Source organism: Falco biarmicus, chromosome 14 (assembly GCF_023638135.1).
Source record: "Falco biarmicus isolate bFalBia1 chromosome 14, bFalBia1.pri, whole genome shotgun sequence".
NCBI lineage: Eukaryota > Metazoa > Chordata > Aves > Falconiformes > Falconidae > Falco > Falco biarmicus.
The window spans coordinates 5,156,051-5,171,808 of record NC_079301.1 but is presented as its reverse complement, the minus strand read 5'-3'; the positions used below and the strand labels follow the sequence as shown (position 1 = coordinate 5,171,808).

The window sequence follows — 15,758 nt, the reverse complement described above, 5'->3', positions numbered from 1 at the left end:
TGGCATCACAATAATTTTATTTTGGGGTCCTGAATATTCCCAGTGGGACAGTAAGACCAGATTCACAGCTATGTACTGAACTGGTAAAATCATGTTGTGAATGGCAGTGTCAGCTGAAACACATACTATTCATAATGATGAGGCACTGTGAATACAGCAGTTTGTTATGCATATTATTTGCAAAGGGTGCGACCTCTTGGAAAGCTGAATGAATGCAAAACTACTGTTGTTATGCTCAACAGATGCGGTTAGGACACAGTTCACGTTTCGTTGTTATCCAGATTTTCAGTGCATTTGTGCTTCATTGAAGAGTTACACCAACAAAACAAAACTAATGCCAAAATTCACCCGAACTACAAACAAACTGTCATCTTCATGGCAGATCTAGAGCTTTCTGAAGAAGCAGGAGATATTAACTCCAACAAAATGTTCAGAGGAATCTTAAATGACCAATTTGAAAGTTTGAAGCAACAATTTTTGATAAATTAGTTCATAAATATTTATCTGCATTTTATCTTTGAGCAGTATATTCAAAACTGTTCCCTTCACTGCATCTGTAATACTTCAGATGAAAAAAACTCAAGGATTAAACAAACTGTTTCATCACAAATTATGAGTTTTTACTAGCATGTTGCTGGTTCAGTCGAGCTTGAGTGAGTAATCAAGGGTACGAAGTGCCTCATGGAAAGGCAAGCCTTTTAGCAGTCCTGTGCTGTCACTTTTTGAATTACCAAAAAAGTAACTTGCCAGAGGATTGAGCTGGTTTTTTTGTAATTTATTTATTTAATCTACAGACCTTTTATTAATTCATTTTTATTTAATTTAGAAAATCTGATTTTCAACATAAGGCCCTCTAAGTTGATTAACTATGCAGTAAGGATTTTTTCTTCCACTCTAATGCTTTCTCTAATCGTGAAACGAAGGAAATATTAGTCTCAGGCTTCTTCCCTGCAAATTCAGATCAATGCTGTCTTACCTATGAAATTCTCCAAACAAAATAGTGAAACTGCTGCTCATCTTGCAAACAAGACTTACTTTTAATTGTACTTTTATTTCATTACCTAATGCAGCAGTACAGACCATTTAAAGAGAAACAGCTTTTTGGTTTGTAAATCATCTTCAAGGTTTCTGTTTCATAAGAAATGTACAGATAACTCACATTCATCTTCTCTTTAATGACTACTCCCAGTAGAATGTTTACAGCTTTTTTAACCTGTAAATCTGATGAATCTCTCAAGAGATTCATTAAAAACTTGAACAGGATTTTCTTCTCTTACAACAAACAATACTCTGGTAATACCTTCTAATAATGAACACATTCCAAGGGAAATTGAAAACCTGTGATTTCCCTATGGTTATACAGCCCATATATATTACCCATGATGGCAGCTATACATTTACATTACACTGTCTTGCCTAGCTATGATTGCATGAAGTATCTTTTGAGACTTTTTTAACGGTGATTCAATCAAGAGCAGGATCAGAACAACAGTGAGTTTGTGGGTATCTTCTTATATTTGCATTACGCTAGTTTCTGGTAGTTGCACCAATGCAGAACCAAAGAGAATCTGTTAATATAGGTGTGCCTTATTCAGAGCATTTAATACAAAGTTTCTACAATTAACCCTTGTAATATCTTAGTAGAGACAGCCTGGATTATCACAGGAACAGTGTTAAGTAGCTCACTTTATATCCAAAGCTGACCGTGTGTGGTTCTGTGCCCTATTCCCGATTATCAGTCAAGGAACAGCTTTTACTAAATTATCACGAGTTCACGCTGGTTCATCGGGGCATTTCTTTTATTAATATTTGTCTCGTAAAATAGCCCATCCCTGAAAACAAGATGGAAAAAGTCATTGGTAAATGTTCCCAGTCGATGGCAAAAATAGAAAACCTCAATGATAAAGAGTACCTGAAAACCAGTTCACGCTCTCCTCCACACAGTGAAAAAAAATGGCAAAAATTATTTTCTGCCCAAGATGACTAACTCTACTGACATTTTTATGTTCAGCACCATCAGGATTGATCACCTCAAAGCACGCCTAAGCCTCATGTCTGAAATAGGAACTAACAAGCATGGAGTGCATGTTGCAGATCTCTTTCTATGGCGTACATTTTTTCTGTAGAATATTCTGCCTATTTAGGAAATTCTACAAATAGATCAGCACTTTATTATTAAATTTCCTAGTGGTGGAAGAACAGTCCCTATGTAGGGTCCCTCCCAGAACTCAGGGAAACTTCAGTTTAGCTTCTTGGCCTGCCGAAGGTTTCCTTGTATACCATCTGCTCTTCTCATTTACTTAAAATCCACATCTGCAGGGTTCTGAAAATATCAGACTGAGGGTGTCTAATGGTGCAAATGCAATACAGCCTTTTACATGCATTCATGAAGATAAACAAATAATTAGGATAAGAAACTTTCTTTCCTCAATGTAATCTGAAGGAAACAATCCATCATTGCAGAACAACTATGTTTAATGACCAAGCAACTACAAATGAACTGCAAGCAGTGGAGTTCTATTGAAATAATTCAGTGACACCTAAGTATTTTTCAAGGGAAATAAAGTGGTCTTGTTCAGACAGCAGAAACAAAACTGATAGTGAAATGGTACAGCAGGAGTCAGGGATGGAAAATACTGAATGAGTAGGTGCAGTATTCTGCTGAGCTTTCAGTGTAAAGTTGGCCCAAATAAACCAACACACCCCCATGGAAGTAATTTTTGACCTAAATTTCAATTAAATTTTGCATATGCAGCATTATAATTCTTCTAGACATTTAAAATGTACCAATGACAACATGTTATACAGACACTATGGAAAATAAATGAAAATACCTGAAATTAAGAAATAATTTAATCTAGTTTTAACAAAAAAAACCAACAACAAAATACTAGTTCAGACTCAGGCACTTACATCACTACTTTCCAGTGTCCAATTTTTGTTTTGACTGCATGCTTTGACAAATAATTATGTGATGAAACAAGGGATAAATTAGAGCTTCTGTAATAGTACAGATCCTTTTTAGAGAATTTTAGGAACTTTGGTGTTATTTACAGTGGCCTTATATCTAGTGAAAGTACTTAAATTTCTTTCCATAAAAATACTGTCTTTTCTCAACCTCAACTTATCCTCTTATTCACACAGTCCATACATTGTTAAGTCCCTCTCTGGAAACTGCATTTCTTGGATTTTTGTAGGGAACCCCTCAGTCAACCTCCAGACACTCTTGTGGTAAAAAGCACTAAACCATCAACATGAAGCATCAGCGAACACTTCACAAATACAAACAAAATTACATTCCACCTGATGTGTCCACTCCAAAAAACCCTCAGGAATAAATGAATGAACAACTTTGTCTTACCGCTTTGAATGCCAACTAACTTAGGTCTTGCAGGACTAAGGGAAAGGAATCGGTCTCAGGTTTTATTGTTCTCAGCTCAGTTGCTAAAGCTGAGGCTCCCTGCTTTCCAGTTGTTTTTTACAGAAGGATAAAAACATACAGCAGGTCTTCCTCAGAAAGAGAAAGGAAACTAGAAAGTGTTTCAGGGATCAAAAGCAGTACTTTACATTCAGAACAGCGCTGTAGAAAAGACAGTTGAAAGACTTGTTGAAGCGGCAGCCTGTCTGTGTAACCTCGGTTCAAGGAGGCTTCCGAAATGACACCAAATAGCAAATGCTGAGACAGGAATAGCAACGTTGAGATCCACATCCAAGAACAAAAGCAACAGCTCTCTTCTGCTCACTAAGCAGGTTCCTCTTTCTGTCCTGTTCCTCACTTCTTCACTACTCCTTGTACAACCAGAATGCTATACCCTTGCTAGCTCCTTAATTTGAGCAAGAAATCACAATCCGGACAAAGCACAAAGGTATCACCTATATAAAGGAGTCTCTTTCACAGAACCACAGAGAAGTTCAGCCTGGAAGACACCTCTGGAGATGCTGTCTAGCCAAACCTGCTTACAGCGTCTAAATTACATCAGGTTACTCAGGGCCTTAGGTCAAGCTTTGAAAATCTCCAAGGATTCCTCTAAATATTAAGTAAATGTTTTTGTAGTATGCAAAAAGGAGAAACCGCTTCAAGTATTTCTTTTGATTTACTACAAGATTATCTCATGTGCTTGCAGCTTCAAATCATTCATACTTTTTATCACTAGGAAACTCAGATGAATACACAGTTAAGGTTCAGGAAAATAGAAAATGGCAAAGGATCTTGTGCAAACCAGCTTGCATAACCCAGCCTAAAATCACACTGATGTCAAGGACATCGGGCAGCTCTACATATAGGCAGAAATATGTACCTACAACTAGGGCAGCCATTTACAAGGTCCTCCATAAAACCGAGTAGGATCTCCAAAATCTGAGAAAGAAATTAGCTGTTGACAGCCCACAAAGGGTTTGACACGTTTCTCCCTCCAAAACAGTTACGGCTGAGGCTGTAAGAACTGCATCACTCAAAGCTGTATGTATTAAAACAAAAGAAAAGGAGGAAAATCTGCCATAACTGTGGATCACAAAATGATGGAAGGCTTCCTTAATTTGTTCTTATGGATCACAAAAAAGTTTATTGAACATTATAATTCCCTCAGCGATCAGACTAAGAAACGTCTGAGCATATCTAACGTTTGTGAGAATCATCAACACGTATTTTACTACCATAGAAGTGTACTGAAGCCGTTTCCAAGAGTATTTTGAAATTTCACCATTTCAACTTCACCGTCCCTTCAGGGATTCCCTACACTTTATGTGTCTTCCCAATCAGACAAATTAGTAACAGTGTTACATATTTATTATACATACATATAGTCACATATACAGCAGTTAAAAAGATATCCCGACCAAGTTAGCACTTTAATCACTGAAGCACCCCAAATTTTTCAGAAGGTAGTTTCTGTTGGTTGATTAATACCTCACAGTTCATCAGATGAGCAAAGCGATACTTTTGCTTTAGCAATGACTAAATCAAGACATAGATCCAATACTCTGAAGTGACTGAATTTTCAGAATTTAGTTGATCTCGCAATAGCCATACCACACCACCTGCCAGCCTCATCTAAATCACTTACTCTAAACCTTTTTCCAATGATTTCTTTCAAGCTTTTTTAGCGCTTATAATACAATAAAACCTAAAAGTACTGTACCTGCCAAAATGAATTACATATAAGGAACTGAGACTGTGCACAGTTTTTGAAGACTGATGTTGCACTATTTTTTATTTCAGTTATTATTTTTAAATACTCATTTTTGATAAGTGCAGTACAACAAAAATACAAACGTTAAGGGGACTTATAACAAGTGGCACATGTATGAAGCCAGGCTAAGCTTTCATCAGACTTAACAGGAAAATATTCTGGGGGTTTATGTTTTCCCACTCATGTTAAACAATAAAAAAAGCCTGAAACCTGCATTAACTTCACAAAATAATATATACATATATATATATCTCCAAAGAAAGCAGCTACTGAACAAACTGTGTAACACAATATACAAAGCTAAGCAGTCCCAAACAACAATAATGTTTTGTTAATTAAGGTTTTTTTGGTACTTTAAAAATACCCTACACAGTGATTCCAAAGAGCACTACTCCAGCTCAGAACTGGAGCCAAATTCCATTCATATCGTTAGAAACTTCTCACTGAATTCGAGCTGTGTAATGCAATACAATCACAAAAAGGACTGCCCTATCACAACAAATTTACCAGTGGATTTACCTCTTTCTCCAACTCAATGGATACTATGGTGGGTTTCAGGTTTAGTCCACCATTCTATAATGAATAAAAATAAACAATTTTTATCATAAATTCAGGCAAAAATCAGTCAGTTCTGTTCCATTTTATAAACTCTTCCTTCAGCATTTTAACTTCTGTTTATTGTCTCAGTCTGTCTGACTGGGTTTTAAAGTTTAGATGCAAAGTAAAAAGGATCTCTTTTTCTGACTGGAATTCATGCTTAGCATGATTGTCTCAAAATATAACCAGGTTTTTTTCCAGTGCTGAAGGTTCAGCTCCGTAACAGTTCGTTAACTGCACGGGCTGGGTGATGTCTAACTGTGTGTGTTTGATGAGCCACAAAATACACACTGTAAGTAAGAAGTTAGAGGCCCCAAACTCTCCCAACATCACGATACTCTACAGCTTTACTATAATCGATTCAATGTTGTGGCAGCTTTTCTAAATCTGCTTCTCCTCCTCTCTATTTAAGTATTTAAAATCTGCTTGAATAAAATAAAGTTGATAAAAAGAATATAAACCTTCCTTTAAAAGTTTATTTTGTGCAGCTCTGGTACAGACTGCAAGTTTTTAGCTGAAGTCCATAGTTTGCTTTTGATAGAGTTGAGTTCCACCACATTTTGAATATTGGATGCAACTAGTTTTAATGTCCCTAATATTCAAAGAAATATAAGATTTCTTTGTACAGTTGTACAAATTTTGTAACTTTGTACAGTTTGTACAGATGAAGTACAAACTGATACTATACCCAGTCTTTAACAAAAATGGTAAACTTTTCAAAAACACTTAAAAGATTCCTGAAAGCAGACAAGCTTCAGGCTCTTTCAGAGTCCAACTCACTTTGAAAATCAGACTTGTATACCCAGACTATGGAGGTGCTTTTGAAAATATTAGTCCGTCTCAGTTCCACGGTAAAAATTCTTAGCATACTGCTTTCGAACTTCATTTAACAAAGTTAATGCAAAGACACATTGTTTTGAAAGAATTGAAAGAAAATTAGTTTCTGTATCATTGAAAATAAAGAATAATCTGTTACTATTTTATACTTTTTTACTCGTCGTAAAAAGGAGGCAAGTGTTACTAGCAAGTTCACACCTACGTGTTAAAATGACACTGCTAGTTCTTTTAGAAAGTATCATTCCATTCTATAATATTATGCTCTAATAAACGATTTAGTCAAATTTCAAAAATGAGAAAGAGTGGGCACCATGTAAATTCAATTTTCTTTGTTTTCAGGGAAAGGAGAAGGAAGCAGGATTTTTAAAGTGCTTTTATTAAAACATTCAAAAGTGACACAGGCAACACCCAAACTCTTTAGAGAATCGTTGGTATTTAGTCACCAAGAATCTCTCTTCCTTTAGCACACAGCTTCGGGTGGTTCACCGATGCTCCTGGCTCCATGCTGGCACAGCACTTCAGCCAGAAGATATTACTGGTTTGTTTCTCACCACAAGGTTACCAACGCTCCACACATCCTAACCTTATTCCTCCTTTCAAAGAACAACGGTTCCTGACCACACGCTAGTGATACATTTCTTGGGCACAGACTGTTCATGTCTTTGCTTTCTGACTTACATTCACTTTTTTTAAAGTGGTCAGCTTTTTTTCTCTGTGATATGCCAAATGTCTTTACCCCCCTCTGTAGCTTGAAACACCTTGAGTGCATGTTCTGTGAACTCACCTCAGACATACTTTGTGTTATGCTTTAGGGTACTTTCAGAGCAGTTCTTGAAAATAGTTTTCTTTGTGGATGTAGCTAAAGCTAAACTGTGAAAGATAAACTGCTATTTGACTGAACATATTGTCAAAAAATAAAGAAATATAACTGACGGCCCACAATTCTGTAGTCTTTTGAAGAAGTATTTTAAAGCATTTTTTTGTTAAGAAAGTGTGGCTTACAGTGTTTCCCTAGATATGTTTTCTTTTAAAAAATGAGAGGGTGGGGGAAGAATATGTTAATACCAAAACTGTTAACAACAGTTCCATTTGGTAGTCATCATTATTCCAAATTTATTATATAAATTAAAATACATTTATTTTCCACTAAGTACCCTTCTAAATTCCTTCAGATTTAACTAATGCCATAAACAATTAAACACGTACACATATGTGATTCTTTTCCCTCAAGTTTATGGTGGAGTCATGGAAGACAAAGTAGTAACAACTGCTATTTCAGCTGCTGTTCGGCCAGAGGAAAAGACCATTCTCAATTATCTTAGAAATCTATAACAAACGAAGTAGGACTACAATCCCCTTGATTTACTTTATATCTAGTTTTCTTTAATAAGTCATCAAATTTCAGATCTCCTGAACATGAATTTTAAAAAGAATTCTCTGATAATTAGACATGAACATACACTTGTCTGACAAGCACTTAACTGATCTCCTGTAGTAGAGTCTCAATTACAGGAAACTATTATGAAACCCATAGTAGCTGGAATCCATTCATTCGGGTAAAGTCTCACAGGTGGACAAGGCAGAGAGATGAAGAGAAGATGAATTTTATGCATTTGATTCCCAATTTTCATCCCCAAAATTATTACTGTGTTGCCTTGTATTTTAGGTCTTAATTTCCAACACATTGCCACAAACATTTTCCAGGGGTCAATTAAATGACTGACAAAGTAAAGCCATGACTCCATTTAATGATAGCTTTCGTTTCATGCCTTGTATCTTGCATATATTTACAAATTACTGGCAGCAGCTGTAATCTGAACAAACTACTACAGTGAGGGCCCAAAGTGTTTGAACCCAGAGTTCCATACGCAAATTATAGTTCCTGTTAAGTCACCATTTAATGAAGTTTCAAAACACTGCAGTTCCTCTGCACTTCTCCTTAGGGACTGCTACAGCACACTCTTTGGCTATTTAACATTGGCAAGTCAAGTCTAGGTCTTTCGTCATAAACATCCTACAAGTCCTAAGAAAATCCCTTTCCGATTTGTGAATCCAACCTGCACCCTGACATACTGCTTCGGTCCATTTCAGGGAAAAAGCCACAAGCATCCCTGAGTAAAACCAACGATTCAGTAACTGTGTGCCTGTCAGGACACAGTTTCATGCTTGTTTGTCGAAAGACAGGAAGATACATCTGTTTATAATTACAAAAGCAATCACAAAACCTGCATCAATGACTAAACATCATGGGTTTAAGCTCTGACTTCCATTAGCAGAGATAAACACCATTTTCCTCTCCAAAGTCATGCAACTTGCTTTCTCAGGAGGATCCCCAATACGCGACCTCCTAACGAAATCTGAGGGGCAGGGAGTTGAACTCTCTTATACCTGTTCCCTGTGCTACATGTTAAAGGAACCCGCAGCTCTGTCATCCCCCAAATATTTTTGCTTCTCTTTTGGCGGGCCGGTATGCATCATGTGTGCCAGGGACTAAACCTGGAATTGAAGACAGTATGTAGCTTTAGTGTGACCACATATGTGACCATAGATCCAGTAGATCATAGATTTCCATACATATACATTTATTTATTTAACAAGATAGCACAGAGCAATAACAGTGATAAGTACTTGGTTAAATGAAATATGCTGTGCCTGAAGCATTCCGAACTTTTACTTGATTTTTTTCTTCCCTTTAGCCTGTATTTCCTGCTACTTCAGTAGACAGCATAAAGCACACATAATTGCTAATTAAAATCTTACAAAAATAATAAAACTATGTCCTTAAGGATGTAACAGATAAACACTGCTATACAAACAGACTACATCACCGGTGACATCTTCTTTCTAGACCAGCTTGGAGGCAGAAAACCATCCCCCAAAACACCCATATCAAATCAAAGTAGTAGGCAACACAAGATGTTCCTCTGGCAGGAAGATGAAGCAGAGAAAGGTCCTTAGCACAGTCAACTGCCACAGTAAACCCCACAGTGACAGGTTTCAAATACAGTGGGACATGTCTGTGTATAATTTCACTACTGAATTTGCAAGTCTCCAATAATTTCCAGGTTCATCTGTCTTTCTGAGAACATACTTGGCTCTCTGCTGCTGTGGTTATGCAGGTTTTCTTGAAATTATATAATCCTTGCAGAGTCTATCACAACTCAAATGAAGGAAAACGACAGTCATTTAAAAAGAACTTAACTGTAAAAGTTAGTAAAGCACTTGCTGTTAAACAGGGTAAGTCCTGCCATCCTTGCAAGCAAAACTCCTCCACAGCAATGCCCTCTATACCACACTAACATGCTGACCTCCTAAACAAGTGGCAGAAGTTAAAAGTATGTACGCCAGGTAACGCAAGGAGCAATTATTGAAGGCCCTGTTGCCACAGGATTTTTTTCACAGACTGCAGGGAGCTTTGGCTTAGGCATAATCTTAGAGAATTTATGGGAAAGCATTTACTTTCTAAATGTATCTGAAATAATTTTCAACAGGATATTTATTAAAAGCAATGACAAAAGACTTCAAATGAAAAGAATTCTTAACTATGACACTACTACAGAAAACATTTTGCAATTTCAAATTTACTGTCAAAACCGACCATGATTTCATTGTACCTACAGACTAAATTCCAGTCATTTTTATCTGTACTGTAGCTTTTACATTAACTTTCCCTGGACCTTCACGAAACCTGCCATGCAAGTGAGGTCGGTTTGGTGGGAGTCTCTTCATTCAAATATGAAACCTTACTGCGTGACTGTGAAAACATCAGCCACTTCCCTTACTTGGAAACACAGTATTTTTTTTCTAAAAAGAATTTGAAAATATGTATGTGTGTATATATATATGTATGTATATACATGTGTAATACCTATCTTTCATTCACATGTGCCAGAGGTGGTAAATATGGTTATCACTCAAAATGTGTTTTCCACTAATCCCACTCTTTTTCACAACATAACACCTTAAAGGCAAATTTAAGGACCGTTTTAAACTCTTCTTTCAGTGGAGTGTTTAAATGTGCAAAAGCTATCGAAGCTTTTATGTTTCCTGGTAAGCCACTCTACTAATTTTCAGACAGTAATTGAAAAAGACTGTTTTAAACCTATTTTCCTTACTTTACCATTGGAAAATGAGAATGGGAGTCTCCTCACAGATCTTAAGGGACACTCAGATTCCCATTTCCACCCTAAATTTCCTGCTTCATATTATTTTCCTGTATATCTGCAGCAAGCATGAATTTTCAGAAGATCCAATAAAGGTATAGTCAGCACTACCTCACCACACTGAAGACAGACAACGGTTACATAGTTCCTCTCAGTGATCTCATTGCAGAATAAGGTAACTGGGACATAAAACTATTAATCTGCCTTACGAATTTTGTAGTTAAATGAAAAAATTTTCATTCAAACAATACTCATATTTCATCCAATCTAAAACCCCTGGGATACAGCAAGCTGTACCTTGAACCTACTACTTGAACACAGGTACTACACAGCATGTGCAACTGTAACATCGAATCCACCTGTATTTTTAATTGTAGTCTTTTCACTTCTAACCTGAAATATACAGAAAGTTACTATAAGCATTCACATACTTCACTGTTGGAAGATGGCTATCTAAGCGAGACAGGCAATTGTAAAAGGTTTTGGGATGCTTTAGAAGAAAGGGTTCTGTTTAGGTGTAACGTGACATTAGTCGGGCTGGCTGCCCCTGGGATGGGAAGTGTGGTTACTGCCGTGGCTGCTCTCAGGTGGGCTACCTGGCAAGTGTGCTTTGGCAGCAGCATCTCCCAGATGCTTCCAACACCTGTATCAGACAATCAACATGATCCAAAAAAGTATAGTTCTTTTTACAATATTGGAAGGATAATTTCACTGGTTAAGATACGGGGTTTGGGGTTTTGATTATTCTTGTAACTTAACCCTCAAAAGAACTAACTGGAAGAATGCCAATGGCATTAGTTCCAATGCAACCTAAACCTGAACCACCAAACCAAGATCTGACTAATTCCTGTTTGGGGCCAGTGCTGTTCTCCTTTAAGAAAAGCCCTACTTGTCTGCTTAGCAGTCACAGGCCCCTTGAAAATCCAGGTATGAACACTCACCTGGATCCATAAGCAGCTTTCCAAATCTGAAAGGACTTTTCTTCCCTTTTCATCTCAATTTTTCAGGCAGGCATTACTTTCTCCTAAGCTTTCTATAAATTCAACTTAACAGTGCTCTATTAGCAAATGCCAAATGTTACTGTACTTCATTGCTTAGGGTATCTTTTTTTTTTTTTTTTTGTTACTATATGAATGTGTTTAAGTTAAGCTTAGAGGCCGCCTTTAAAACTAGCTGTTAAATTACTAAGCAAATGGGTGTTTTAATGGAAAGACTGACATATCCTTAACTATGGGAGTGTGAATGGCTCCAGTATGAGGTTACTCAAGTCCACCTAGAATACAAATGCAATACAGGACCACAGGTTCAGATCTTTGATCTCCTTTTTTGCAGAGGCTGTAAAGTATAAAGCCAATTCCACTGAGCAGACAGTACTACACTGAATATAAATTATCCTTTAACCATAGCAAGGCTCACATTTAAAGAAATGCTGCAAGGATGAACAATGCAGTCATGAAGCTGAGTTCTTCTGTACCAAAATACAGAGCAAGATCTGCATGAATAACCGTGGTTTCGGAAGACAATTTTTTCCTCAGCTGTTATTTGATGAAAAATAGAGTCAAATCTGGAACATTTGTAGATACAGAAGTACAATTAAAGCACACTGCTTGCTTTTTCTATTAAAAAAAAAAAAAGTGAGCTAGGAACACTTGCTTTATTTTCCAGATTAGGCATCATTCCCCCAAGAAGCATAACAAATGATTTTAAAATGTGGAAACCAACAGTCTCAGCTGAATATGGCTTGAAATTTAAACACATCTTTTCCAGATATCTCTTTAGAGGAAGAACCTTCTGCCTACTGAGCTAACACTAAGCTCCCTGGAGTTTAGCCATGAATATTCTAAACCCATCTCTTACAATTCACTCGAAATCATCTTTTGCCAAAATAAAATGCTTAAGAGGAATTCAACACACTTACGCTGGGTTTCTTCATTTCATTTAAAATAAGTGTATCCATCTCAACTTTGTGCCAGATACACAGCAAAAGAGGCTGAACTGTGGAGCTATCACCTCAGATTTTGTACACAACTCAAACGGGGAAAGAAATTACTTCTGAGAACACTGGATATTTGGTTTTGGTTTAATCTATGTAATTTTGTATTTAACAGCTCTCTTGCAGTTACAAATACTGCCAAGTATTCTTACAGGAATTTCTCCGCTGCTTCCCTCAGTCATAACTTAGGTGGTTACAAGAAACGGAGCTTTCCCACTCTGTGATGATTCTTTGTATGCCAACTTTGTGCATGTGGAAATATTAGTAAATAAACAATTTTAATTTTTTTCCTATCTTACCTCTTTCGACCTGTGTAATCTAGCAGATCAATGCTACTTCCACCACTGCTGAGAAGCAAAAAGTTAAAATTTAGCTTTGGGTTAATCTTTTTGTTCTTTTTAGGTTTCCTTTCAGTAAGGCTGGAAGAAGGTGCTCTTTTGTGGCTCAGTTCTCTACGCCAGGATAAAATTTAGCACAAAAAGAATGCGGGGGTGAGTGGATAATATCTACTGTCCTCAGCTCTGCTTTGGTTCAGTAAACTTGAACATATTCTCCCCTCCTTTGCCAACTGAGATAAGGAGCAACGATTACTCAAAATGTATGATCAACTCAAGCTCGAAAAGAGGGGATCAGACAGTCGGCTCCATCTCTCTCTCAAGCTCACAGGTTTTTTCAGTGTCCGAGAGGGGCAAGGAAGTCCCTCCTTGCCTCTTGACACACACCTCCCGGCTACTTCTTGCAGGCAACTACGCCAAGGTTGCAAAAGGAAAATGAGATAAATCCTCTGCTTTCCGGATCGCCCATAAGGTTCCTGCAGGCTGGAAGCTTTGTGCCATCATGGTAAAAGTCACAAAGGAGCCATCCTCCTCTTCCCCAAATGTTAAAATTCTCTCCTTGCCTTTCCGTGGTCTCTCCACAGCTGAAACCAAGAATTCACTGGACACCACTGCAATGCCTCTAACCTATTCTAACTGTAACCAGAGCTTGGGTAAATTAAAATCTATTTCAGCTTGATCTGGGGTTTATCCCATTCCAGTGCTCCACATATACAGCAACTTTAAGCTTACAGACATCCATCCCTTCATGGTTCAAGAAAATCCTTCAATCAAAGAACTTCATTTACAATCCAGCATAGTTTTTGCTTTCTCGTCTCTCCACAGCAGCTAGGCATTTTGATGCAATCCTCATTTAATGCAATCTCCATTACAGGATTATGATCACATCAATAAAATGTTCCATATGGTTTTTTCACCACCACCCCCATCCCTCTCCCTCTCTCATTAATACTAGGCACTATATCTGAAAAAAAAAAAAAAAACAAATCCAGCAGGATGATGGGATGCTCTGGGGAGGTAGCGGGGGTTACACATTCAACACAACGCAGCAGCCAATGCAAACTGCCCATCGGAGACGGAGACTGTGGATCTCCTCATTCCAGAGCTGCGCGAGTTGGCTCGCTGTCCGCACAGATCACGACCATGCGATGCTACCAGACTAAAAATAAATATATCTTTTGCCACCACTTGTAAGCTCCGTGGACTTTCCACAGGAGCAGCCTCTCATTTCACTTGAGCGGTTCCAGCCTCTCGATACTGTTCTGGATGAACTGCTGCTGCTCTGCTGAGATAGCGTAGCAAAGGATAGAAAAATCCCTCTTTTCCCCAAGCCCCCTTCTTACCTTCCGTGCCTCCTCTGCACAAGATGCCAGTCCGCAGGAGCTCCTCAGCGCATCACCCGGGCGGTTGGAGCCGCGGAGGCTGTCCCGCCGCATGCAAGTTACACCGCTCCGCCACAGCGAATCCTCGATGCAAACCGCACCGCTGCTTCCCGTGCAGGGTGCCGGGCGCCTCCCGGGGCGGCTTCCGCACGGGGAATGGAACCGTAAAGGGGGGAACGGGGGGGGGAGGGGCGGGGGGGGAGGGGCGAGGGGAAAAATAATAGTATCCTAACTTTTAGGCAAGCCTGAGTTTGTTTTATTTCTGTTGGGTTTAGTTAATGATCAGCTTTTGCAGCTGCAGCGGGAGGGGAAGCAGTGGCGCGCCGGCAGCCCCGCGCCGCTCCGCAGAGGTCCTGCCGCGTAACCGAAGTTGCGCGGAGAGACCCCGAACTCCGCGGCGCTCCGCCGAGCAGCGCGGCACCGGCACCGGCAGCCCCAGCCCTGCCCAGCCGGGCGCGGGGGGAGCGGGGCGCGGGTCCCACCGCGGGGAAGCCGCCGCCGCTGGGCGCTCGGCCGCCTCCCGGCGGGGCTGCTGCTGGCCCGGGCGGCGGCGGCGGCGGCCCTGGGGGCGCGGGGCTGCGCTGCCGGCGGCGCCCCGGACCCCGCGCTGTCCCGGCGGCGGCAGCTCCGGCTCCGGCTCCGGCTCGGCTCTGCCGCGGCCGCCCGCGCCCCGCTCTGCCGCTGCCAGCCGGCCCTCCCCGCGGCTGACATCACCGCCAGGAGGAGGGGCGACGCCGGGGATGCGAATCGCCGAGCCGAGGGGGGTTCCCCCTCCCGGAGCCGCCCTGCCTTTGCCTCTCGGAGAATCCCCCGAAAGCGGCGCGGTGGCCGCTCCGCCGCCTCGCCGGGGGGCGGCCCCAGGCCCAGCCGGCGCCCCCCGCGCCGCGGCACAGGCCCAGGCGGCCGGCGGCGCTCCCCGCTCGGGGCCGGGGAGCAGCGCTCGCAGCCCGGGCAGCCCCGCGCCGGCGGCTCGCCCCTGCGCCCGGCTGCGCCCGGCTGCGCCCGGCTGCCCGCGGCACCGGCGGGGCGCGGGGGAGGACGGGGCACCTCGTCCCGGCCCCCGCGGGGAGCGCGCCCGTGCCCGTGCCCGCGGGGCGGCTGCCGTCCCCGGCTCCCCGCGCTGCCCCCCGCCGCCGGCAGCCGCTCCCCCAGCCCCGGCGGAGCCCAGGCGGGAGCGCAGCCGCCGGCCGAGCCCCGGTGCCCCCGGCGGGGGGCGGGGGGGGACCCCGCGGGAGGGGGCGGCTGGGCCGAGGGGCGCCCTC

The 15,758-nt window shown here is 41.0% G+C and overlaps 1 protein-coding gene across 3 annotated transcripts in view; it reads right to left on the bottom strand.

Moving 5' to 3' along the window:
• Positions 1–15,159, bottom strand: part of PCDH11X (protocadherin 11 X-linked) — a 508,267-nt gene extending 493,108 nt beyond the window's left edge. For all 3 annotated transcript variants that reach the window (XM_056360034.1, XM_056360035.1, XM_056360036.1), the window contains exon 1: positions 14,458–15,159. The gene's annotated coding sequence lies outside the window, so the exon portion shown is untranslated. The remainder of the gene's footprint in view (positions 1–14,457) is intronic.
• Between the last annotated feature and the right edge of the window lie 599 nt (positions 15,160–15,758).